This window comes from Nerophis ophidion, linkage group LG10 (assembly GCF_033978795.1).
Source record: "Nerophis ophidion isolate RoL-2023_Sa linkage group LG10, RoL_Noph_v1.0, whole genome shotgun sequence".
In the NCBI taxonomy this organism is placed as follows: domain Eukaryota; kingdom Metazoa; phylum Chordata; class Actinopteri; order Syngnathiformes; family Syngnathidae; genus Nerophis; species Nerophis ophidion.
Window position 1 is genome coordinate 44,046,150 of NC_084620.1, and position 24,572 is coordinate 44,070,721.

The window sequence follows — 24,572 nt, forward strand, 5'->3', positions numbered from 1 at the left end:
GGGGTCTCTCCTCTGCCCCCACCTCCGCTGCCGTGAATCCAAGAGCAAGATACCCTTCGCCATATTTTCTTTTAGGTTGACTTTTTGGTTGATTAGACCCGTCATATTTTTGTTTCTCCGCAGACCTTTGAGGTGCGAGTTGCAAATGTATCCATTTTGTGTAATTGTGGTCCGCACATTAGCCTGCTACCCATCCGCGCGAAAGTTTGTTCCTCTTAGCCCTGCCTGCAAAAGTTACTGTTGCTATGTCTGTCAAACTTTCGCTCCTGCCGAGAAATTTAAAGCCTACAGGAAAAATAAGTAATTTACATTTATTTATACGGCGGATTTCACAGACAGAATCACAAAGTGATTTACAGTGTGTATAGAAAATGAAAGCATAGTAAAAAAAATCAAAAATAAAAATTTCCTCCCTTTCCTCGCGCCCCACCTGTCATGTCTCTATTCCCCACACTTTGAGAAATGCTGAATTAGGTCAACATTTTTCGACCCGTATGTACAGTCACCGTGTGCTCGGAGAAGAGGTAGGATTAAATATAAGTTTTACTTCTTAATATTCCTTTTCAGATTTGTTGAAAGGTGCAAATGGAACCATGTGATGTTATTGACGTAAACATGTCTGTAACAAATACATCAAAACCATAGCCGCGTGTGTAATGACTAACATTTACATAACATTTTGTAGATGGCATTGCATGTCTTGACTTGTTCTATTCTGTCTTTTGAACGTACAAGTCAATGTCTTGTTTTTAGTGTGAGGTTTAACTGTTGTGTTTATTTTGTGTCATTGTGAAGTTTTTTGTACCTGAAAATCAGATATCCCGGCCCCCCAGACACATTTTTTCCTCTATATCTGCTCCCCAGGTCAAAATAATTGCCGAGTGTGACCGTGTGTGACCGTGTGTGACCGTGTGTGACCGTGTGTCTTGGCTACCACTCTTTACCGCATCTCTCCATGAACCCCGAAAAAAACATCCGACCAGGAGCGTTGGGTTGCAGTGCATTGTGGGTAGGCGAGTCTTGTACATGATCATGTTCTGTCGGTTCATTTGCAAAATAAACCAGAGAGCACAACTCAGCTTTGATACAAAATGAAAGTAAAAATAAGACTGAGAAGATCAAAATAATTGTCAAAGCAGCATCAAAGTTGTTGAAAGAACTATCTTGGTACCGGGTGCAAGCTGTACTACGGAGAGTAGACGTGACGGAGTCATGTTACCACATTCCAACACCCTGTTAATTGTCCGGTGGAATGGCAGAAGTTTGATAGCAACCGAACATGAATTAAAGGGATATATTAAAAATATGAAAACTAAACCACGTATAATTTGTATTCAAGAAACAGGGCTGAAGCCAAAATTAAACTTTATAATAAAAGGATATATAACGATTCGTAAAGATAGGAATGAAGGGTAAAGAGGATGATGTGCCACATTTATCAAAGAAGATGTAGTCACGGGTAAAGAAACAGCAGAACCTTTAGCAAAAACATTTGTTAAAGTGCACAGTAATGATAATTTGAGAAATGTGGAAAAACAAAAGAGAGAAAAAACAATGAGTTTAAATATTGGGGAAATGATGGAAGACAACGTTAATAGCTTTACCAACACTATGGATATGACATTTTCTTTGAATGAAATGGTTCGAATTTTGAAAAAGGTTAAAAATACGTCACCGGGGAAAGACCTAGCGGGTTATCAAATGATCAAAAACTTAGGTGGCATCGTCAAAGAAGTGGTCTTGAAATGATATGACAGGATATATGAAGAAGGAGAATGACCGGCAGAGGGGAAAATTAGCGGTAACAATTCCAATATGCAAGTCAGGGTAAGACCCGGAAGAGGCAGGAAATTATAAATTTGGGGAAAAGTAATGGAAAAAAAAAAAGATTAATGAAAGACTAGTATATTATTTAGAGTCAAAAGAAATAATCAAAAAACTAACAAAGTGGTAAATAATGTTCAAGACTGGGGAACGGCTTGAGGTTTAAGATTCTCTGTTGGAAAGACAAAAGTCATACATTTTACAAAGACAAAAGTACCAAACAAGCTCCAAATAAAAACTCTAAGGTGAAAATATAGAAGAGGTACAAGTATTTAAATATTTAGGAATATGGTTTGATAAAAATATGAACTAGTCAACCCACATCAGCAAAATAGATTTGATTAGATTAGATTAGATAGTACTTTATTTATTCCTTCAGGAGTGTTCCTTCCGGAAAATAAAAAAATAGGGGAAAAAGTAAAAAAAAGGTGTTAAATATAATGAGGTCTTTGAGGGGTAATGATTGGGGGGCTGATAGGTTAACGTTGAAAACAATACATGTATATATTTATAACTTTAATTCCATCTGTTATTGATTACGGATGCATTATTTACCAATCTGCTTCAAAAACATGACTTGGGAAAATAGACCGGATCCAGTCACAGGCTTTAAGGTTATGTTGTGGAGCTACTACATCAACCCTAGTGCCAGTATTACAAGTAAAAATGAACGAAAAACCTTTGGACAAGAGGAGAGATCAACTCTCAGCAGTTTATCGGGCAACTTTAAAAGGATCCAAGCAAGGATATCCGACTTGTCCAGTGCTACCAATCTGCCAAGAAAAAGAGAAAACAAAAAAAAGAATAGTTTTGGGTGGATTATAGGAGACATATGTAATAAAGTTAAAATTGACAATATTAAAGTTAGTCCTACGGTACCAATGCCTGCAATACCACCGTGGATGTTTGATAACCCAAAAGAAAACATGCAATTACTAAAGAATAGAAATTTAAATAGTTACCGGATAGAAAAATGGATTGAGATATGATATATACGGATGCATCAAAAACTATATAAAAAAAAAAAAAAAAAAAAAAAAAAAAAGGTAAGAGCTGTAGCAGTTATCCCACAAGGAAACATAGTATTAAATAAAATAATCAGTGATAAACTATCTGTTTTTACGGGGGAATTGGTAGCAATTTATATGGCAGTTAACTGGATAGAGGAAAACAAAGCAAGGAAAGTAGTTGTGTGCTCGCAGTCCAACAGTGCATTGATGAGCATAAAAAAACATAGCATCAGAAACAAGACAAGATTTAGTTTATGAAATAGTTCAGGTAATCTATAGAATAAATAAAGCGGGAGGTGTGGTAACATTTCTTTGGGTTCCTTGGAAGATATTGTAGGATGGAATTCACAACACATAGGATATAAAGCATTATACACGTATTTAAAAAACATTGGGTTAAATAAAAGAATATAGAGTAGGGATCCATCTTGATCCACACTCCATTTCAACCAGAAGGTTGCTTGGCGGAAACAACCGCCCACCTCCGGAATCAGTCCCCGCCCATTCCCCTTAGGCGCGAAATTCATTTGAGCGAAAGACATTAGAGTGAGAGGAGCTCTTTAAAGCTCCTGAGAATCTTAAAAAGCTTACAGAAAACGAGAAAAACTTACAGCGGGTGCCTGTCGGACATTCACCGTCGTTTTCGATGATTTCCCCTCGGAGCAAGGATTCGATGTCTGGAGTCTTTGGCACAATCAAACCTTCTCCTCTGCCTGGAACGGCCGTTGACGGACCCGCCAGCTTTAAGGGAGACGAGCGAGCCGGAGATGTAAGTAAATATATGTATATATGTATTGTATACCGCATGTTTTTTTTCTTGTAAAATGAGAATCATTTGACTCACCAGACTGCGATTGTGTTAAAACGATCGCGTTAGGATCTTACGGCAAATCCTCTATAAAACAAAATAATGAATACACACAATATTAAATAATTCGAAGGTTTAAACACACCTCGATAATCATCTTCCAACTTTGTAAGACCGTTTAAGCAAAGTTCATCGTCTTTCACTTCGTCGTCATCGGCTGGTAAAAAAAAAGTATTACAACGTCGTACAAGTGCAATGCTTTTAACGTTTAAATGCTTAAATGGAGTTAAACCAATGTCTAATAACATGGTAAAGCAGAGGTAATGGTGTGTGTGTGTGTGTGTGTGTGTGTGTGTGTGTGTGTGTGTGTGTGTGTGTGTGTGCGTGTGTGTGTGTATGTGTGTGTGTGTGCGTGCGTGTGTGCGTGCGTGCGTGTCCTGTTGTTTCAGACGATCGTAAACATTTAAACTGTCAAATGGGTGGCCAGTTGCTATTCATACGACATTCTCAAGCTCCCATAAAAACTGAACCCTCCTTTGTACCCCAAACTGACCTGTTGTTTCAGACGACCGTAAAGACCAGTTGCTACGTGACACTGTGTTCTGCGATAGTTTTTTCCATCTGTTTAAATATGTTTTCGTGAGGTATGGAAGTTGTTTCAGTGCGTACGAATGTGTGTGTGTGTGTGTGTGTGTGTGTGTGTGTGTGCGTGTGTGCGTGTGTGCGTGTGTGCGTGTGTGTGTGTGCGTGTGTGTGTGTGTGTGTGAAGTGTGTGTGTGTGTGTGTGCGTGTGTGTGCGTGTGTGTGCGTGTCCACCAAAAACTTCCCAATCCACGGTAGATAACGATGAAAATATCGAGAAAGGGCTTCCGTCTCTTCTTTCTTTTAGCTGAAATAAGCAGATATCACCCATTTCGTATCTGAATACAAATCCAAAAGATCCCTCCCCTTCCAAGTCCCATTTCTCACGCAAAGACTCGGTCGGCGGCATCTGAATACGATTTAGAAACACTCGACTTTTTTGCGGAGCGTCAATGTAAGTTTTATTATTTTTATAAATCGACACAGGCGTTTCACTAATCATGACCGAATCGAACAAAGTCTTTACGCTAACGTATAAAGCTCCAAATAATGACTAAGCCTTACACCGCCCTTTTGTACCCCTCCTCTACGTGTGTGTGTGTGTGTGTGTGTGTGTGTGTGTGTGTGTGTGTGTGTGTGTGTGTGTGTGTGTGTGTGTGTGTGTGTGTGTGTGTGTGTGTGTGTGTGTGTGTGTGTGCGTGTGTGTGCGTGTCCACATCTCCACACGTAACATTCCCAGCCATCAATACATCGAAATCTGGAAGTTGTTTCAAACGATCGTAAACATTTAAACTATCAAATATATGGTCACATGCTGCTCAGATGACATTGCTTTCTTAAAAAAACTGATCCCTCCTCTGTTCCCTGTCAGGTCTTAACTCCACCCTCTTCCTGGTTTAACCACTCCCACCGCAGGTCTTAACTCTGCCCTTTTTCTGTTTAAAACTCCACCCTCTTCCTGGTTTAACCACTCCCACCGCAGGTCTTAACTCCACCCTCTTCCGGGTAAGCCACACCCACTTGACCTTGACATTTGAACCTGACCTTTGACTTTGACCTTTAACCTTGACCCCCTCATAAATCATTAACCTTTGAACTTGACCCCTCATAAATCATTGACCTTTGACCTTGAGGGTCATAAATCATTGATTTATGGGGGGTCATAAATCACTTTTGACTAAAGGTAGGGACTTAACTTCTCTGGTATATAAACATAAATCTAAAACCAAACATAAAATCTGTCTAAAAACCCTGTAATATGTATGTGAGTTTTACCAGAATCAGGTATTTTTGAAAGGTTTTACTCACTGTGATATTTAGATGTACGCTTGCGGGCGAAGATGATGATTTTCAAACAACAAAAACGAAACTTGATGGATACTTCACCCCTAAGAAAAACACTCAATATCTTGTATACAAGTTTAGGAAAGCCACACAACAACCGGGAGAAAACCTGGACACATATCACACGAGGTTACGCATGCTATCCAAAGACCGTGAATTTATAGATGTGGACAGTGAGATAGAAGCACAGCTCATTCAGAGCTGCACTTCTTCGAGAATCCGCAGGAGGGCGCTCAGAGACCATGAAATGACGCTGGAAGCCATCCATCCATCCATTTTCTACCGCTTATTCCCTTTCGGGGTCGCGGGGGGCGCTGGCGCCTATCTCAGCTACAATCGGGCGGAGGCGCGCTGCTGAATTTTGGGAGAACATTAGAAATATCCGAACAACAAGCAGAGGGGATAGAACAAGGTGCATCCACTGCTGTTAACACACTTGAACACAAGTATGAACCAAAAGTGAGTGATCACATGGGAAGTAAAAATGGTAACAAAGACACCAAATGCAGAAACTGCGGAAGGAGATATCCTCACAGAGGAGATTGTCCAGCAATGCATGTGGAAAATCAAACCATTTTGCAGAGGTATGCCACTCAAATCAAAGAAAATCAGCTCAAGACAGAAATATACGTCATGATCACAATAGAGACACCACATTTGGACAACAGGAAAACACAAGACGTGTAAATCAAATGACTGCATCAGACTGTGGTACACGCAGGGATTCATCAAGCAGTGATGATCAGTATGTATTTTCAGTTAATGGTGAAGCCTGCCCCAAACACCCCAGAACACAAATACTGCTCAATGATGTGCAAATTGAATTGTTGATTGACTCTGGAGCAGCATTTAACATTATTAGTGAAACCATATACAATATGCTCAAGCCACAGCCAAAAGTGAGTGCCGCCAAAATCAAAATTTTTTCATGTGGGTCCAAACATGCTTTGCCTATTATTGGTGTTTTTGAGTACTGTGTGAAAGTAAAGAGCAGAAACGTGCAAACAACATTTTATGTGCTGAAGGGCAGTAGACACTCCCTTTTGAGCTATGACACAGCTAGCAAGCTTGAATTAATCCATATTGTAAATGCTGTGGACCCCACCATCAGGAGTGTGTCAGATCACCTGATTGACAGTTACCCAGAACTGTTCACTGGGATAGGCAAGCTCAAAGATTTCAGTGTGAAGCTACACATCGATCCAGATGTACAGCCAACGTGTCAACCGCACAGAGGGTGCCATTCCACATCCGACAGAAGGTTGAAAAGGAATGACAAAAGCTGGAAGAGGACGACATCATCGAAAGAGTGACCGGACCAACACCTTGGGCCTCTCCAATAGTTACCTTGACATGCGACAAGCAAATGTGGCAATACAACGTGAACGTCACCTCACGCCCACGTGGACGACGTGATCCATGAGCTAAACGGTGCACGCATATTTTCAAAATTAGACCTCAACAAAGGCTACCGTCAGCTCGAGCTACATCCGGATAGCCGTTACATCACCACATTTACAACTCACGTAAGACTGAGCTTCGGCATAACGTCGGCTGCTGAAGTCTTCCAGAACACCATCTGTCAGGTATTGCACGGCATCCCCGGTGTCAAGAATATAAGTGATGACATCATTGTGTATGGCTCATCCCAGAAAATCCATGACGATGCTTTGCAAGCAGTCTTTTGCAGGCTCAAAGAAAGCGGCCTCACACTGAATCGCAACAAGTGCGAGTTTAACAAGCAAAGACTGGAATTCTTTGGCTTCATCTTCTCAGCTGACGGGATCTCAGCTGACCCTCGCAAAGTGGCAGCCATACATCAAGCCTCAGAGCCCAAAGACACTGCCGAGATCAGGAGGCTTCTCGATATGGCAAACTATTGCTCCAGGTTCATCAAAGACTTCTCTACCATCACTGCACCGCTCAGAGAGCTCACCAAGAAAGGAGTACCTTGGAATTGGGGTGCTGAGCATTCAGCTGCGCTACAAGCACTCAAGGAGCGCCTCACCAGCGACACTACCATGTCCTATTTTGATCCGAAAAAGGACACTGAACTTGTTGTGGACGCCAGCCCATGTGGTTTGGGTGCAATTCTTTTTCAGACAGACGAGGGGGAGAAGCATGTCATAGCATATGCCAGTCGGGCACTGACGGAGGTCGAAAGGCGCTTCTCGCAGACAGAACGAGAGGCCCTAGCGATCATCTGGAGCTGTGAGCATTTCCACCTATACCTCTATGGTAATCAGTTTACCCTTGTAACTGACCACAAACCGTTGGAGCTGATATGGAACAACCCAAAATCAAAGCCACCTGCCCGGATAGAGCGCTGGGGACTTCGACTTCAACCCTACAACTTTAAGATTGTCTACAGGAAGGGAGCTGACAATCCTGCTGATTACATGTCTCGACATCCGCTTACAGCCCAGACTTCCAGAAGCACGAGAGGTTCCAAGATTGCAGAGGAATTTGTCAACTTCATATCGCAGTTGGCTACGCCCAAGGCAATGATGCTGGACCACATCAAAGCAGAGACACTGAAAGATGACATTCTGCAACAGGTCAGTGCACACATTAAGAACAATTCATGGCACACAATCACTGACAAAGTACCGCATGCTGTTACACTTCAGCAGTACAGACATGTCAGAAATGAACTCACACTGTCAGCTAGCGAGAACCTCATATTCAGAGGCCGTACGATTGTAATTCCATCATCTCTACAACGCCATGTCCTGGAACCTGCTCACGAAGGCCATTAAGGCATTGCCAATACAAAGGTCCCGCTCAGAGAAAAAGTGTGGTTTCCAGGCATTGATCAACAAGCAGAGAAAATCATCAAAACCTGTCTAGCCTGTCAGGCTAACACTCCAGTCACCAAGACTGAGCCACTCAAAATGTCCAAGCTACCCGAGTCACCATGGCATTCAGTAAGTGCAGATTTCTATGGACCTCTCCCCTCCGGAGAATACCTGATGGTGATTGTAGATGACTACACACGGTATCCATTAGTGGACATTCTACATGCAATTTCCTCCAGGGTGGTGATACCCCGCATGGACAACATCTTCTCAATGTTTGGGATACCATTTGTTGTGAAGACAGACAATGGACCTCCATTTAATGGTTCCCAGTTTTCCCAGGTTGCTCAACACATGGGATTCCATCGCAGAAAAATAACACCACTTTGGCCACAAGCAAATGTGACAGCAGAAAGATTCATGCGTACGATTGGGAAGGTGATTCGTATCGCTCCGATGCAAGGCATCCCATGGAAGCAACAAATAAACATCTTACGTGAGTACCGAGCGACACCACACTGCAAGACAGGAAAATCCCTGGCAGAGTTGATGTTCCAACGACGCATGAACACAAAGATACCATCCGCTTGCTCAGCAACCATTAGTGCTGACGAAGAAGTGCGTAAAAGGGACACAGAGGAAAAAGCCAAAATGAAGTACCGTTCTGATGACGGCTGAACGGAATGGCTCTACCATCACTAAGAATAGTTCGTTCTTCAAGAAGATCCATCCCATGGTGCAGCAAGACCCACTGCCACCACTCGACTACGACCTGGATCCTAATCCTGATGATAGCAATGATCACGCAGAACCAGCACCTACACCGCCTAGATATCCAGTCAGGCAGCACAGGCATTCTACAGCCTATCTGCGTGATTATAAATGGACTGTCTAGAGTTTACGGAGGCACGCAAAGAAAATATATCCTTTCAATATCTTGTTTAGCCACGTTGTGTTTATGAATGTCTATCATATGTTTGGTATCAACAAGTGTATGCAATGTGAAATATGATGTTGAAATTTTGAGTGTTCACACTTGTGATTTCAAGGCAGTGACTCTAAGTTTATAAGAATAACTTAAGTTGTATAGTTGTGTTCATTTGATAGACAGGTTGTCTTGAAAAAAAAAGAAGAGTGATGTGATATTTAGATGTACGCTGGCTGCGTGGTGACGTCAACACGCCCTAGTGGACAATGTTATAACAGTTAAGCCTTATATAGGAGTCAGGTGCAGGCAAATGATGTTGATGATTAAAAGCATCCAAATCCATCTAACCGTCTCAATATTGAACCAGCAACAAAGTACACCTACAAACATTACATTCACTATGACGGTATACTGTCACACTCAATAAGACAGTTATTAAAACATAACTCTTAAACCACTTATGCAAAATGGCTGATAATGCCTGGAGTAATGTATCTTTGTGAATTTTACTACAAAAATATATTTTGTAAGGTTTGCAAAGACACCATTTTTTTTTTACTGAATATGACAGTATAACTGTCATACTATGTACAGAACTTATATAAACATAACTCCAAAACCAAACATGCATTTTTTATGCCTGCAATATTGTATCTATGTTAGTTTTACTACTATCATTTGTTTTTGATAGGTTTCGCATTTACAAAAAATTGTTTTTACTCACTATGACAGTATACTGCCTCATTCAATATTTAAACAAAACTCCTAAACCATAGACGCAAAATGGCTAATAATGCCTGCAAAAGTGTCTGTGTGAGTTTTAATGGAAACAAGTAATTTGTAATATTTGCAAGGACAATATGAGTCAATATGACAGTAAAACTGTCATATTAAATCTGAATGAAGTTTCAAGATGGCGGCGCCCGGACGGGCTGCGCTCTCGAGGAGCTCCTGCTAAAGATGGAACATTTGGCAGAAATACCGGACAATTCCACAAACTTTATGGCTGGCTCACATCGTGGTCACTCCGTGATCACGTACGACCGCCAGACACTTCTGGATGTGGACACATCGGGCCGTTTTGGACTGATAGACACTTGCGTGCTAGACTTGCTAACTAGCATGGGAATACATCGGCGGCTACATCCAGCGGCCTGTGAAGCAGCGGAGTCTAGTAGCAGCGGGGGCCGTCTACGGAGCAGACGCCAGCGGTGTGATCGGAAACGCGGATGCCGAGCGGGGCTAAAAACAAAGCAGAAGGCTAATCCCCACAGAACACCACTTTCCTCCATCCCGAAGACGGATTTAGATGGAAAATGCGAGACTACTGGTCTGGGTAAGGAGTCAGTTAAATTAGAACAAGTTTTTTCTGCTTTGAGTGTTTCAGAGTTGGACATGTGTTTTACTGAGGTGGCTAACTATGATGCGTGCAGTTTATCAAAGCAACAAACAAACAATGGGAAAATCCCCGTTACTGAGGTGGCTAACCATGATGCGTGCAGTTTATCAAAGCAACAATCAAACAATCGGAAAATTCCTGTCGTATCAATTCCTAGATATGGTCGTAACTATACTAAATGCACTGGGCATAATAAACACAACATTATTAATATTGCTACTACGGATAATTTGATCAAAAACTCCCTAAAACAGCCCACTACCTATAATATAGGTTTTTTAAACATAAGATCATTGTCTCCTAAAACGTTGTTAGTTAATGATATTATCAGAGACAACAATCTTAACGTCATCGGTCTCAGCGAAACCTGGCTTAAACCAAACGACTTTTTTGCGCTAAATGAGGCATGTCCTCCTAACTTTACACATGCGCATATTGCCCGTCCGCTCAAAAGGGGTGGGGGGGTTGCACTAATATACAACGAAAACTTTAACCTTAGTCCTAACATAAATAATAAATATAAATCGTTTGAGGTGCTTACTATGAGGTCTGTCACACCGCTGCCTCTACACCTGGCTGTTATCTACCGCCCCCCAGGGCCCTATTCGGACTTTATTAATGAATTCTCAGAGTTCGTTGCTGATCTAGTGACACACGCCGATAATATAATCATAATGGGGGACTTTAATATCCATATGAATACCCCATCGGACCCACCGTGCGTAGCGCTCCAGACTGTAATTGATAGCTGTGGTCTCACACAAATAATAAATGAACCCACGCATCGCAACGGTAATACGATAGACCTAGTGCTTGTCAGGGGCATCACCGTTTCCAAAGTTACGATACTCCCGTATACTAAAGTATTGTCTGATCATTACCTTATAAAATTCGAGGTTCAGACGCATGTTCGTCAAACTAATAATAATAATAACTGCTATAGCAGCCGCAACATTAATACAGCCACAACGACAACTCTTGCTGACCTACTGCCCTCGGTAATGGCACCATTCCCAAAGTATGTGGGCTCTATTGATAACCTCACTAACAACTTTAACGACGCCCTGCGCGAAACCATTGATAACATAGCACCGCTAAAGTTAAAAAAGGCTCCAAAAAAGCGCACCCCGTGGTTTACAGAAGAAACTAGAGCTCAGAAATTATTATGTAGAAAGCTGGAACGCAAATGGCGCACGACTAAACTTGAGGTGCACCATCAAGCATGGAGTGATGGTTTAATAACTTATAAACGCATGCTTACCTTAGCTAAAGCTAAATATTACTCAAATCTCATCCACCGTAATAAAAACGATCCTAAATTTTTGTTTAGTACGGTAGCATTGCTAACCCAACAAGGGACTCCTTCCAGTAGCTCAACCCACTCAGCTGATGACTTTATGCAATTCTTTAGTAAGAAAATTGAAGTCATTAGAAAGGAGATTAAAGACAATGCGTCCCAGCTACAACGGGGTTCTATTAACACTGACACGATTGTATATACGGCGGATACTGCCCTCCAAAATACTTTCTCTCGTTTTGAGGAAATAACATTAGAGGAATTGTTACAACGTGTAAATGGAATAAAACAAACAACATGTTTACTTGACCCTCTTCCTGGGAAACTGATCAAGGAGCTCTTTGTATTATTAGGTCCATCAGTGCTAAATATTATAAACTTATCACTCTCCTCGGGCACTGTTCCCCTAGCATTCAAAAAAGCGGTTATTCATCCTCTTCTTAAAAGACCTAACCTCGATCCTGACCTCATGGTAAATTACCAACCGGTGTCTCACCTTCCCTTTATTCCAAAAATCCTTGAAAAAATTGTTGCGGAGCAGTTAAATGAACACTTAGCGTCTAACAATCTATGTGAAGCCTTTCAATCCGGTTTCAGGGCAAATCACTCCACGGAGACAGCCCTCGCAAAAATGACTAATGATCTATTGCTAACGATGGATTCTGATGCGTCATCTATGTTGCTGCTCCTCGATCTTAGCGCTGCTTTCGATACTGTCGATCATAATATTTTATTAGAACGTATCAAAACACGAATTGGTATGTCAGACTCAGCCCTGTCTTGGTTTAACTCTTATCTTACTGATAGGATGCAGTGTGTCTCCCATAACAATGTGACCTCGGACTACGTTAAGGTAACGTGTGGAGTTCCCCAGGGTTCGGTCCTTGGCCCTGCACTCTTCAGCATCTACATGCTGCCGCTAGGTGACATCATACGCAAATACGGTATTAGCTTTCACTGTTATGCTGATGACACCCAACTCTACATGCCCCTAAAGCTGACCAACACGCCGGATTGTAGTCAGCTGGAGGCGTGTCTTAATGAAATTAAACAATGGATGTCCGCTAACTTTTTGCAACTCAACGCCAAAAAAACGGAAATGCTGATTATCGGTCCTGCTAGACACCGAACTCTATTTAATAATACAACTCTAACATTTGACAACCAAACAATTAAACAAGGCGACACGGTAAAGAATCTGGGTGTTATCTTCGACCCAACTCTCTCCTTTGAGGCACACATTAAAAGCGTTACTAAAACGGCCTTCTTTCATCTCCGTAATATCGCTAAAATTCGCTCCATTCTGTCCACTAAAGACGCTGAGATCATTATCCATGCGTTTGTTACGTCTCGCCTCGACTACTGTAACGTATTATTTTCGGGTCTCCCCATGTCTAGCATTAAAAGATTACAGTTGGTACAAAATGCGGCTGCTAGACTTTTGACAAGAACAAGAAAGTTTGATCACATTACGCCTGTACTGGCTCACCTGCACTGGCTTCCTGTGCACTTAAGATGTGACTTTAAGGTTTTACTACTTACGTATAAAATACTACACGGTCTAGCTCCATCTTATCTTGCCGATTGTATTGTACCATATGTCCCGGCAAGAAATCTGCGTTCAAAGGACTCCGGCTTATTAGTGATTCCCAAAGCCCAAAAAAAGTCTGCGGGCTATAGAGCATTTTCCGTTCGGGCTCCAGTACTCTGGAATGCCCCTAACAGTTCGCGATGCCACCTCAGTAGAAGCATTTAAGTCTCACCTTAAAACTCATTTTTATACTCTAGCCTTTAAATAAACTCCCTTTTTAGACCAGTTGATCTGCCGTTTCTTTTCTTTTTCTTCTATGTCCCACTCTCCCGTGTGGAGGGGGTCCGGTCCGATCCGGTGGCCATGTACTGCTCGCCTGTGTATCGGCTGGGGACATCTCTGCGCTGCTGGTCCGCCTACGCTTGGGATGGTTTCCTGCTGGCTCCGCTGTGAACGGGACTCTCGCTGCTGTGTCTTGGATCCTCTTTGGACTGGACTCTCGCGACTGTGTTGTATCCATCGTGGATTGAACTTTCACAGTATCATGTTAGATCCGCTCGACATCCATTGCTTTCCTCCTCTCTAAGGTTCTCATAGTCATCATTGTCACCGACGTCCCACTGGGTCATTATTGTCACCAATGTCCCACTGGGTGTGAGTTTTCCTACCGAGGATGTCGTGGTGGTTTGTGCAGCCCTTTGAGACACTAGTGATTTAGGGCTATATAAGTAAACATTGATTGATTGATGATTGATTGAAAGTATAACCATAACTACAAAATCAAACATGCATTATGTCTAAAAATGCTTGTAATATTGTATCTATGTGAGTTTTACTAGAATCAGTTGTTTTGTACCCGGGCCTGGTCTGGGCCTGTACCCATGGGGCCCGGCCAGGCACAGCCAGAAGAGGCAATGTGGGTCCCCGATCCAATGGGCTCACCACCCATAGCAGGGGCCATAGAGGTCGGGTGCAATGTGAGCTGGGCGGCAGCCGAAGGCAGGGCTATTGGTGGTCCGATCCTCGGCTACATAAGCTAGCTCTTGGGACGTGGAACGTCACCTCACTGGGGGGGAAGGAGCCTGAGCTAGTGCGCGATGTAGAGAAATTCCGGCTGAATGTAGTCGGACTTACTTCGACGCACAGCAAGGGCTCTGGAACCACTTCTTTTGAAAGGGGCTGGACTCTCTTTCACTCTGGCGTCGCTGGCACCAAACAACAGTTAAGAGTACCCACCCTTTTTGGGTACACTCGAGGGAGTACTGGAGAGTGCTCCCTCGGGTGATTCCCTTGTTCTGCTGGGGGACTTCAACGCTCATGTTGGTAACAAAAGTGAAACCTGGAGAGGCGTGATTGGGAAGAATGGCCGCCCGGATCTGAACCCGGGTGGTGTTTTGTTATTGAACTGCCCGGATCTGATCCCGAGTGGTGTTTTGTTATTGAACTTTTGTACTCGTCACAGTTTGTCCATAACGAACACCATGTTCAAACATAAGGGTGTCCATGTGTGCACTTGGCACCAGGACACCCTAGGCCGCAGTTCCATGATCGACTTTGTAGTTGTGTCATCGGATTTGCGGCCTCATGTTTTGGATAGTTGGGTAAAGAGAGGGGCGGAACTTTCTACCGATCACCACATGGTGGTGAGTTGGCTGCGATGGTGGGAGAGGATGCCGGACAGACCTGGCAGGCCTAAACACATTGTGAGGGTTTGCGGGGAAGTCTGGCAGAGTCTCCTGTCAGAGAAAGTTTAAATTCCCACCTTCAGAGGAACTTTGAACATGTCACGAGGGAGGTGCTGGACATCGAGTCCGAGTGGACCATGTTCCGCACCTCTATTGTCGAGGCGGCTGATCGGAGCTGTGGCCGCAAGGTAGTTGGTGCTTGTCGTGGCTGTAATCCTATAACCCGCTGGTGGAAACCAGCAGTGAGGGATGCCGTCAAGCTGAAGAAAGAGTCCTATCGGGTTCTTTTGGCTCATAGGACTCCAGAGGCAGTGGACAGGTACCAACAGGCCAAGCGGTGTGCAGCTTTTTCGGTCACAGAGGCAAAAACTCGGACGTGGGAAGAGTTTGGGGAAGCCATGGAAAATGATTTCCGGATGGCTTCGAAGCGATTCTGGACCACCATCCGCCGCCTCAGGAAGGGGAAGCAGTGCACTGTCAACACCGTGTATGGTGCGGATGGTGTTCTGCTGACCTCAACTGCGGATGTTGTGGATAGCTGGAAGGAATACTTCGAAGACCTCCTCAATCCCACCAACACGTCTTCCTATGAGGAAGCAGTGCTTGGGACTCTGTGGTGGACTCTCCTATTTCTGGGGCAGAGGTTGCTGAGGTAGTTAAAAAGCTCCCCGGTGGCAAGGCCCCAGGGGTGGATGAGTTCTTTAAGGCTCTGAATGCTGTGGGGCTGTCCTGGTTGACAAGACTCTGCAGCATCGCGTGGACATCGGGGGCGGTACCTCTGGATTTGCAGACCGGGGTGGTGGTCCCTCTATTTAAGAAGGGGGACCGGAGGGTGTGTTTCAACTATCGTGGGATCACACTCCTCAGCCTTCCCAGTAAGGTTAATTCAGGTGTACTGGAGAGGAGGCTACGCCGGATAGTCAAACCTTGGATTCAGGAGGAACAGTGTGGTTTTCGTCCTGGTCGTGGAACTGTGGACCAGCTCTATACTCTCGGCAGGGTTCTTGAGGGTGCATGGGAGTTTGCCCAACCAGTCTACATGTGCTTTGTGGACTTGGAGAAGGCATTTGACCGTGTCCCTCGGGATGTCCTGTGGGGAGTGCTCAGAGAGTACGGGGTATCGGACTGTCTTATTGTGGCAGTCTGCTCCCTGTACGATCAGTGTCAGAGCTTAGTCCGCATTGCCGGCAGTAAGTCGGACACGTTTCCAGTGAGGGTTGGACTCCGCCAAGGCTGCCCTTTGTCACCGATTCTGTTCATAACTTTTATGGACAGAATTTCTAGGCGCAGTCAAGGCGTTGAGGGGTTCCGGTTTGGTGGCCGCGGGATTAGATCTCTGCTTTTTGCAGATGATGTGGTTATGATGGCTTCATCTGGCGGGGATCTTCAGCTCTCACTGGATTGGTCCGGAGCCGAGTGTGAAGCGGCTGGAATAAGAATCAGCACCTCCAGATCCGAGTCCATGGTTCTCTCCCGGAAAAGGGTGGAGTGCCATCTCCGGGTTGGGGAGGAGACCCTGCCCCAAGTGGAGGAGTTCAAGTACCTAGGAGTTTTGTTCACGAGTGGGGGAAAAGTGAATCGTGAGATTGACAGGCGGATCGGTGCTGCATCTTCAGTAATGCGGACGCTGTACTGACCCGTTGTGGTGAAGAAGGAGCTGAGCCGGAAGGCAAAGTTCTCAATTTACCGGTCGATCTACGATCCCATCCTCACGTATGGTCATGAGCTTTGGGTCATGACCGAAAGGACAAGATCACGGGTACAAGCGGCTGAAATGAGTTTCCCCCTCCGTGTGGCGGGGCTCTCCCTTAGAGATAGGGTGAGAAGCTCTGTCATCCGGGAGGAACTCAAAGTAAAGCCGCTGCTCTTCCACATCGAGAGGAGCCAGATGAGGTGGTTCGGGCATCTGGTCAGGATGCCACCCGAACGCCTCCCTAGGGAGGTGTTTAGGGCACGCTCAACCGGTAGGAGGCCACGGGGAAGACCCAGGACACGTTGGGAAGACTCTGTCTCCCGGCTGCCCTGGGAACGCCTCGGGATTCCCAGGGAAGAGCCAGACGAAGTGGCTGGGGAGACGGAAGTTTGGGCTTCCCTGCTTAGGCTGCTACCCCTGTGACCCGACCTCGGATAAGCAGAAGAAGATGGATGGATGGACAGTTGTTTTGTAAGGTTTGCCAATACAAAATCAGGTTTTACTCACTATGACAGTATACTGTCACACTCAATAAGACAGTTATTTAATATATAACTCATAAACCCCACATGCAAAATGGCTGATAATGCCTGTATAATTTTATCTTCGTGATTTTAATGGAAACAAATATTTTTCAATGTTTGCAGGGACACTAGTTAGTTTTTTTTACTCAAAATGACACCAAAACTGTCATACTAAATCTGAAACTTATATAAACATAACTCAAAAAACAAACATGCATTATGTCTAAAAATGCCTGTAAAATTGTATTGATTTCAGTTTTAGTATAATGAGTTGTTTGTGTAAGGTTTGCAAATACAAAAAACATGTTGTACTCACTATGACAGTATACTGCCACTCTCAATATGACAGTTATTTAAACATAACTCTAATGAGTGTACAAAGCAAACGTCCTGATCTCAATTTGGCTCAGTGTGCCAAACACTGCACTAACAGGAAACAGATGCTTGAGCAACAACCAACTTAACAGGAGACCAAGGGAGGTTCCTAGACACGAGACACATAGCAACTGACGTCAGTCAGTAGACTAACCAATCAGATAACTACTGGCACAGGGTATATAGATGCTGTACAACAAACTCTCAGACAGATCGCTTTGGGTTTTCCTGGTACTACTGTTCAAGTGTACTAAACGATCTCCGCTCTCTGCAGACTGCGTTAAATAAAATACTTCTACTTGACTCAACTCCTGCCTCCTCGAATTGTTTTCCTGCTCCCGGCCCGGGTGAGACGGCACTAAAAATGCGTCTCAACAATTTGGGGGCTCGTCCCGGTATCGAGGGAGTTGTGAGGAGAACATCGAGAGGACCATTCGGACCTAAAAATTTTCTTCATGGACAAAGGACAAAGACACTAGCCGGCACTTACAAATAAGGTAAGCAGAAACCTGTTAAAACAAATTCTGCATATTGGAAACTACTAAAATAGTGTCCTGTCCTATGTACTTGTAAGAAAACATAAAAACTAAAAGAGTCAGTAGAAGTGTAACCCTAACCCTAACTTCGATACAGGAGGAATACACAGTAACCTCGAGAGTGGCGTAACTCCACCTGAGATCCGACGGGGTCCAGGAGCGGTTAGTACCGCGGCTGGGTTAGAGTCCCGGGGGTTGAGGCCCCTAAATTCTAGTTGTAACCTCGAGAGTGGCGTAACTCCACCTGAGATCCGACGGGGTCCAGGAGCGGTTAGTACCGCGGCTGGGTTAGAGTCCCGGGGGTTGAGGTCCCTAAATTCTTGTTGTAACCTCGAGAGTGGCGTAACTCCACCTGAGATCCGACGGGGTCCAGGAGCGCTTAGTACCGCGGCTGGGTTAGAGTCCCGGGGGTTGAGGTCCCTAAATTCTAGTTGTAACCTCGAGAGTGGCGTAACTCCACCTGAGATCCGACGGGGTCCAGGAGCGGTTAGTACCGCGGCTGGGTTAGAGTCCCGGGGGTTGAGGTCCCTAAATTCTCGTTGTAACCTCGAGAGTGGCGTAACTCCACCTGAGATCCGTCGGGGTCCAGGAGCGGTTAGTACCGCGGCTGGGTTAGAGTCCCGGGGGTTGAGGTCCCTAAATTCTCGTTGTAACCTCGAGAGTGGCGTAACTCCACCTGAGATCCGACGGGGTCCAGGAGCGGTTAGTACCGCGGCTGGGTTAGAGTCCCGGGGGTTGAGGTCCCTAAATTCTCGTTGTAACCTCGAGAGTGGCGTAACTCCACATGAAATCCGACGGGGTCCAGGAGCGGTTAGTACCGCGGCTGGGTTAGAGTCCCGGGTGTTGAGGTCCCTAAATTCTCGTTGTAACCTCGAGAGTGGCGTAACTCCACCTGAGATCCGACGGGGTCCAGGAGCGGTTAGTACCGCGGCTGGGTTAGAGTCCCGGGGGTTGAGGTCCCTAAATTCTAGTTGTTGTTACGATAAGAAAACTCCAAAAACGTTTGGGAAAATAGGTTTATAAACCTTGGAGAGATTGAAATATCGCCGTATAAAACTCCTCAAAACAACAAAATAGGTTGTTTTACGTGGGAAAAATGAGGGGAGAAGAAAAAATACAGTCGAAGGAAACTGCAGTTTAAAACAGAGACTGAGTAGTCTTTCGATAACACAACTTTAAGCTAAAGAAAATACTGTGTGGGTATCGAAGGTGTATGTGCAATAACTTTGTGTGTGTATTTTAAGTGTTGTTGAGGTAAGAAGGGAAGTGGGGAGAATAAGACTCTGAGTAAATCGTTGTGTGCTGGGTCTGCGGCTGATGAACTGACGGGATACCTAACGGTGCCAACGAACGTCGTTCATTCGCTACAGTTTAGGGCGGGGTGGGCGGTGAAAACCGTCCATTCCTGACCAACAGACACGCAGCGAGGGCTAAATCTCCCAGTTAATAAGTGAGACATCTTATCTTTGGAGTAAACGCTGTGGTTCTTGTGATAGGACACCCAGTGGGAGACCGGACCGACCTTTAGGGCCGGCCTAGAAGCTTGTCTCTCAGAGAACCGCAGTGGGCTAACACAGCTATCTCCGGGAAGATTGTTGTCGGAATAAAACTGTGAAGCTCAGAGTCTAGTTAAAAAATGAAAGAAGAGTTTGATAGAAAAATAGATGATGATGGGTCAGCCCATATGTCACCCTATTGACCCAAATTGGATCCACAGCTAATGCCCTAGCTGCCACATCAAAGCCAACAGATAAAGAGAAGAAAGTAACAAAAGCAAAACAAAAATTAGAACAACTTATTCAGGACATGGGGAAAACATTGGAACATATAGGGCCCTTAGGACAATTGATACTTGATAAGATGAACACAGCAGCTATAAAGAGAGATGAAGCGGAAGAGCAGGGAAAGATTGTAGTTTTATTGCAGAAGTCCAGTTGGAGGAAAAAGGAGCGCGACTGGGAGAAGGAGCGACGGGAGTGGGCTGAGCTGTTGAACTGCTGGCAAAGCACCAAACATCTGCACCAAAAGGAGCTTCACTCCAAATCGGTAACTGCACCTCATGTCCCCACATGTCCTCCACCCTATGCGCCTCCAAACCACGGCATGTATCCCACATTTTACATTGAAAAAGGCACACTGAACATTGATCCGCCTGGCGGTGACGTAACCGACAAAGAATGTAGCTCGGACAGAATCTCGCTGCGCTCCATTAAATCCTCTACACCTGCGATGATCTCACTGCCGTTTCCACCGGCGCCTCCCTTATCAGCTGTACGTAAATCACCTCAACCTATCGTAGTAACTGAGTCCGGGGAGGCTGGGTACACTGAATTTATGGATAGACAACTCAGAGAGAGATTTAAAGAAAAACAAGAAAGGTTTTCACAAGCAGTTACTAAGGGTTGATATGATGCAGCTGCGCTTCTGGGTGAGCCGTGAGTTAAGAGTTGTCTTAGAAACAAGGGCATCTTTGAGCGTGTTCCGCCTTATCTCTTGGAATGTGCGTTCGCACACACAAATAGGTGTGTGTGTGTGTGTGTGTGTGTGTGTGTGTGTGTGTGTGTGTGTGTGTGTGTGTGTGTGTGTGTGTGTGTGTGTGTGTGTGTGTGTGTGTGTGTGTGCGTTTGTCAAAGTGACATATGGGGACATTTTTATGAAATTTCACCTTACATATGAGGACCTGTTGAAATATGGGGACATTTTCCATGTCCCCATATTTCCCGCAATGCTATCGTGTTCTAGACCCTCCCAGCATGTTCCCAGACCAAAAATCTCTGAAGTCTTCATTTGTCAAATTTTCAGAAAAAGTGTGTGAAAGTGTGTTTAATTTTTTTGCTCACCTTCGATTTTGCCCCTAGTGGCCATCTTTGCTATTATGACACACACACACACACACTTGTCCTCATATGTCATATGTCCTCATATGTCATGTGGGTCAGAAACTCACACACTCCAACATTTTGAAAAACATCTAATCATTACAGCAATAAACATACTTTTAAATTCTAAATAAAATAACACATTTTCAACTGATCTGATGATCTCAACCTTTTTTATGTTAGTTTTATCTATTCATTTGGTTTATCTGGAGAGGATTTGGGCTAGACAATTAGTAATAAAGGGATTATGGTGATGATTTAATTGGTTTGATTCAGTATTTTACTGTATTGGCTTTTTGCTATTATGTTGACTAAAATACAATGCCGCACATTAATTAATTTAAATGTGCCTGAAATGTAGGGTTTTTGCATAAACCTTGATTGAGACTAAGGCAATAATTCAAATGCAATTCAAACTACTACAGTATTTAATATTTTCAAATGGTTACAATAGCACATGATTTAGGTATTTTTAGCTTTGGGACAAATTTTGGATTCAATTGGGGATTGTTTTTGGAGGTATTCATTTTACATTGTGTTCAAGATGGTTACTTCCGCCCACTCTCAAGAGTCTCTGCGTCTGATTGGTCCAATTTTCAGTTAGGCGCTGCCTGATTGGCCAGTGGATGATGTCGGATCCTAACAGAGGGCTAAATCACTAGTTAACTATTTTCATCTTGGAAGTTATACAGCTCACGTATCACACTTAATATTGAATATATATAAAAAGGGTTTTCCAAAAGGACCATTTATAATCGAAATACAAAACTTCACACACGATTTTGAGCACAACAGAGCGCTCAGTGAACAGCACTTCCGGGACCTGCATCACCGGAGGGGGACATCTATCTTGGCCACAAACCATCTTTGACAGTCTTCGGCAGCATGGTTGAATCAGGTGAGCATAAAATGGAGTTTAAAGTAATTAGATAGACCAATGTTTTTTAACATAGGAAAATAGTTCATTATAAAGAACAGTAAAATGTTTTTTGTTATTAATTGCAACCAGATTAGATTTTATGAGGTTAAATAAAGCATTTCAGTTCTGGGCCAAGGCCAAAAGGCATTTAATTTTTTTTTTTTTAAAGTTGCATGGAAGACTATAAGTAGCAGTGATTGGCACACACACACACAAGGTGTGGTGAAATTATTCTCTGCATTTGACCCATCACCCTTGATCACTATGCAAGTAAACCTTGTCTTAATTTTAAACAAGACAGACTAGAGTTCTTCAAATTGTTTATACTTTTTCTCAAATACAAATATTTCAAGCTGATAAGCACTGTGGAGTTGGCATGTTACTGATATTGTTACATTAGTTCATTGTTTGAGAAGCTTCATGTCTGCATTGAGCCTAAATTTAACAGTTTTTGAAGGGTTTAGTTCTTTGTTTTATTTCTGTGTCACTGACTTTTTTCATTTTTATGTGTGGATTTGTTAGGCGCATCAACACATGATATAGACATCGTGCCCAAAAGAAGAGCGAGATGTAATCCTGAGGCTGAAGCCACCGAGTTTATGTGATCTGGATGTGACAAGTCTTGTTTTAAGGCCCAGTGGATCAATGATTGGAAAGGTATGTCTTGTTATGTATCATATCAATGGTAACTGGATCAACATCTCATTTGGATCATTTCCTTACTGTCTAATAGAGGTTGTATTATATGGCTTTAATTAGAAGTGTTTGGAATAACAGCGTTCCACGTCCCAAGAGCTAGCTTCTGTAGCCGAGGATCGGACCGCCAAGTGCCCTGCCTTCGGCTGCCGCCCAGCTCACAATGCACCCGACCTCTATGGCCCCTCGGAGTCTTGTTCACGAGTGGAGGAAGAGTGGATGGTGAGATCGACAGGCGGATCGGTGCGGCGTCTTCAGTAATGCGGACGTTGTATCGATCCGTTGTGGTGAAGAAGGAGCTGAGCCGGAAGGCAAAGCTCTCAATTTACCGGTCGATCTACGTTCCCATCCTCACCTATGGTCATGAGCTTTGGTTCATGACCGAAAGGATAAGATCACGGGTACAAGCGGCCGAAATGAGTTTCCTCCGCCGTGTGGCGGGGCTCTCCCTTAGAGATAGGGTGAGAAGCTCTGCCATCCGGGAGGAACTCAAAGTAAAGCCGCTGCTCCTCCACACCGAGAGGAGCCAGATGAGGTGGTTCGGGCATCTGGTCAGGATGCCACCCGAACGCCTCCCTAGGGAGGTGTTTAGGGCACGTCCAACCGGTAGGAGGCCACGGAGAAGACCCAGGACACGTTGGGAAGACTATGTCTCCCGGCTGGCCTGGGAACGCCTCGGGATCCTCCGGGAAGAGCTAGACGAAGTGGCTGGGGAGAGGGAAGTCTGGGCTTCCCTGCTTAGGCTGCTGCCACCGCGACCCCACCTCGGAAAAGCGGAAGATGATGGATGGATGGATGGATGGATGGTATAACAGCGGTATATGAAAACGATGTTACTAATGCTGTTACTTTTACCGGTAACGAGTAATCTAATAACTTTTATGTACGCTACAACGCTGTTACGATGCGTTTTATGTAATGTGGCATGCTACTTTTGATGTGATTGTATGTCAACAAGACAGCGTTAGAAGCACAAAAGGTTTAGTGCAGGTAATATCTTATTACTAATGAAAGCAACCCCCGGAAGTAATTACGTACACGATATCAAATAGAAAGAGGCCTCATCCACACGCAAACAAAAACATTCAACAGAACTATCTTAACTGCCACTGCTAAGCTAAAAAATACAGCTGAACTATTCTGCTATGTCTGGGCGCTGACGTCCCACTTGGCAAAAGGCACAGCTTTTTAAAGGCACACACACACTCTGCTCTCATGAAATGTTTCTCAACTGCCTATGCTAGATATTTAAACTTTTCTTTTTCAAGTAACACATTAATTACAAACCCCGTTTCCATATTAGTTGGGAAATTGTGTTAGATGTAAATCCAAACGGAATAATTTTTTTTACAAATTATAATTAACTTAGAATTTCATGGCTGCAATACGTGCCAAAGTAGTTGGGAGAGGGCATGTTCACCACTGTGTTACATCACCTTTTCTTTCAACAACACTCAATAACCGTTTGGGAACTGAGGAAACTAATTGTTGAAGCTTGGAAGGTGGAATTCTTTCCCATTTTTGTTTTATGTAGAGCTTCAGTCGTTCAACAGTCCGGGGTCTCCTCTGTCGTATTTTACGCTTCATAATGCACCACACATTTTTGATAGGACTGCAGGTCGGCCAGGAAAGTACCTGCACTCTTTTTTTATGAAGCTGAACACGTGCTGAATGTGGCTTGGCATTGTCTTGCTGAAATAAGCAGGGGCGTACATGAAAAAGTCGGCGCTTAAATGGCAGCAAA